The sequence below is a fragment of the Cavia porcellus genome, unplaced genomic scaffold (assembly GCF_034190915.1).
Source record: "Cavia porcellus strain 051 isolate PalLab524CR breed Dunkin Hartley unplaced genomic scaffold, mCavPor4.1 scaffold_11, whole genome shotgun sequence".
Classification (NCBI taxonomy): Eukaryota; Metazoa; Chordata; class Mammalia; order Rodentia; family Caviidae; genus Cavia; species Cavia porcellus.
The window spans coordinates 80938019-80941158 of record NW_026947494.1 but is presented as its reverse complement, the minus strand read 5'-3'; the positions used below and the strand labels follow the sequence as shown (position 1 = coordinate 80941158).

General features: G+C 44.7%; 1 pseudogene; it reads left to right on the top strand.

Annotated features, from left to right (window-relative positions):
- The first annotated feature begins 275 nt into the window (after positions 1 to 275).
- LOC100721222 (aldose reductase-related protein 2-like) lies at positions 276 to 1947 on the top strand (annotated as a pseudogene).
- Positions 1948 to 3140: the final 1193 nt, after the last annotated feature.

The following is a 3140-nucleotide window of genomic DNA, read 5'->3' as shown; positions in this document are numbered from 1 at the left end:
AGTCAGCTGATCACAAATGAAACCCACTAAAACCAGGGGCCAATGAAGTCTCTCCTTCCTTAAGTTTGAAGTGTCAGGTGTTCTGTCCTGGCTGTGAGCAGGTGACTAATATAGGCACAATGGTTCATTTAGCACAATATTTATCTGAATGTGGGGATGAGGCAGGAGAATGGTGGTGAGTGAAGACGTGGGTTGAAGGGTGGAAAGTGCTTGCTCTGGAGTCACCAGGGACTCCAGCTCTTGTTAGCCACTGCCCGGGGAGGTGGGGAAGCTTCTCACCTCAGCACTGTTGGCAGTTCTGGTGCATTGTTATCTGTATTTGGCTGTCCTCTGCTCTGGAAGATGTTCATCAGCCTCTGTCACTAAATGTCTGGCCTCTACCATTAGTAGCCAGTAGCGCCTCACCCTTTTAGGACAACTGAAATATCTCTATTCAGTGTTAGAAGACTCCTGGTATTAAAATGGCTCCTGACAACTGCTTTGGTGCTTTGGCACCAGCTGTGGGCACTTTCATGGACTTCAGCCCCAAAGCCAAGATGCTTATTGTACATAAGCCTGGAGAACTAGAGGTCTCCTTCAGGCAAAGTCAAAAAAGCCATGAAGGTGGCCACTGACGTAGGGTATTGCTGGATGGACTGTGCCTACACCTTTCAGAATGAGAACAAGCGGGGAGAAGCATCCAAGAGAAGCTTGTGAGGTGGGAGGCCCTCTTCATCATCAGCAAGTGGTGGCCTTCATTCTTGGAGGGAAATTTGGTGAAGGAGGCCAGCCGGAAGACTCTGAAGGACCTAAAACTGGACTACCTAGACATCTACCTCATTGATTTTCCACAGAGACTTCAAGTTAGGAAGGAACTCACCCCCAGAAATGATAAAGGCAATATCCTCCCCAGTAAAGTAACGTTCCTGAGCGCATGGGAGGTCATGGAAGAGCTGGCAGGGAAGGGGTTGGATAAAGTCCTTGGTGTCTCCAACTGCAAGCACTTCCAGATTGAAAAGTTCTTGAACAAATGTCTTAGTCAGGGTTTTGCTAGAGAAAACAGATATAACACAAGATATATAAATGTATAAGAAATGACAAGATTGGCTTACGATGGTCAGCCACAGGGTCGAATGAGGAAGTGTGCAGGGGGTGTCTGCAAGCTAGAAGCCGAAGGATTCAATCCAAGGTCTGGAGTTCACTGCAATGTCCCAGGCAAGTCTGCTCCAGCAGGCTGATGGGTCTGCAGCAGAAGGCTGAAGAGTCTATGTCAGAAGTCTGAAGGATCCAAAGCAGAAGCCAAAGAGTCTGTGCTAGAAGCCAAGAGAAGGTGCCTACGTGGACAGTGAAGACTGGAGCTCCTCTGAAGAACAAAGAAAGGGGCCTCATCTGTCCTTCCTCCTTCCTTTTTATATCATCCAGGAAACGAGCCACCCTAGGGTGGGTCTTCTATACCCTAGGGTGTAGAATTGCTAAGCCGATTTAGTTAAGCTTCTAAACATTTCAAATTGACACAATCCATCAGCCACTACAACAAGCCTGGGCTGAAATGTAAACCAGTGACTAACCAAGCAGCCTGTCACCCACCCATACCTCATCCAGGATTAACTGATCTTGTACTGCTACTCCAAGGGCATCACTGTCTCTGCCTACCTCCCCCTGGGCTCTGTAGATAGACCTGGGGCTAAGCCAGAGGACCTTTCAGTACCGGAGGATCTAAGATTAAAGAGACTGTTGTAAAGTACAAAAAACCACAGCCCAGGTTCTGATCTGGTTCCATATCCAGAGGAATGTGGCAGTGAACCCCAAGTCTGTGACAGCAACTTGCATTTTGAGAACTTTCAGGTCTTTGACTTCAAGTTGAGTGATGAGGAGATGGTGGCCATCCTCAGCGTGGACAGAAACTGAAGGTCCTATTTATACCTGGATATCACATTTGGAGCGTATCCCTTCCATGCTGAATACTGAAGCTGAATCACGTGAGTAGATGACCAGAAGGCTGCTACCTGCTCTGTGTGGAACTCATTCCCTGTGAGACCTGTGTCAGCCAAATTTTTCTGAACATCTGAACCATCTGGACCTCAGCTCCCTGCAGGTAGACTTTAGGAAAGCTGTATTTATTGAGCCTGTGTTCAATGACAAGCAGATGTCACCGCAAAGCCTGACTCATGTGACAGTTTTTTTTCCACTTATCTGATCTGTCCAGGTGTTTGTTAAATGTTAGGAACTTTGCTAATATTGAAGATACAATGATAAAAATAATAAAAAATAATAATAGTTCAAACCTCCCCAGCTGCCATGCAGCGGACAGCAAGGGCAGAAAGAGCATGGAAAATGACACAGAAGGGATTGAAAACTGGGGCCATAAACATTGTATCATTTAACCCACATTCCACTGCCAGACACAGTTAACATGACCCCACAAAGGAGTGGAAAAAGCATGATAAAACAAAAAAAATTCTTGCACATCAATGCATCCGTGAAATTGCAGTTCCTTGTGAGGCTGAGGCAGGAGGATCGCAAGTTTGAGTTCAGGCTGGATGACTTAGAAAAATACAAAACAATACAAAAGGGATGGGGACATAGCTCAGTACTCCCTGAGTTCAGTCCTAGTACTGAGGGTGGAAGGAAGGGCAGACATGAGAAGGGGAGCCCTGAAACATATAAATAATATTTTAATTTAAAATTCCAAGAGTAAACTGTACAGTATATGAATGCTCCAATTATCAGAAAATTAGATCTTTAGGTATTTCTGAACTTTTCTTCCTTGTAAATTTCCACGGATAATTGGGTGTTACATTTTATATACATTGTATTGTGCACCTGTGTACACACATGTGCATCTACACATATAAATGCTTTCCTTCACACAGGTTCTCGTTATAATACAATTATTAGCTAAAGTTACAAAAGCTGACAGGTTTTATAGTAAAAATAAGGGCCAGGGATATAGCTCAGCGGTACAGTGCCTGGCTGGCAAGTGCAAGATCCTCAGTTCCATTTCTGATAACAAAACAAAACAAAACAAAACAAAACAAAACAAAACAAAACAATAAACAGGTAGCTGGAGCAGCCACAGAAATGTGTTTCATAACTGACTATTTGTATAGGGACGAGATGGTGAAAAGGAAGAGCAGCCCATACAAGTGCTCTGAGGTCTG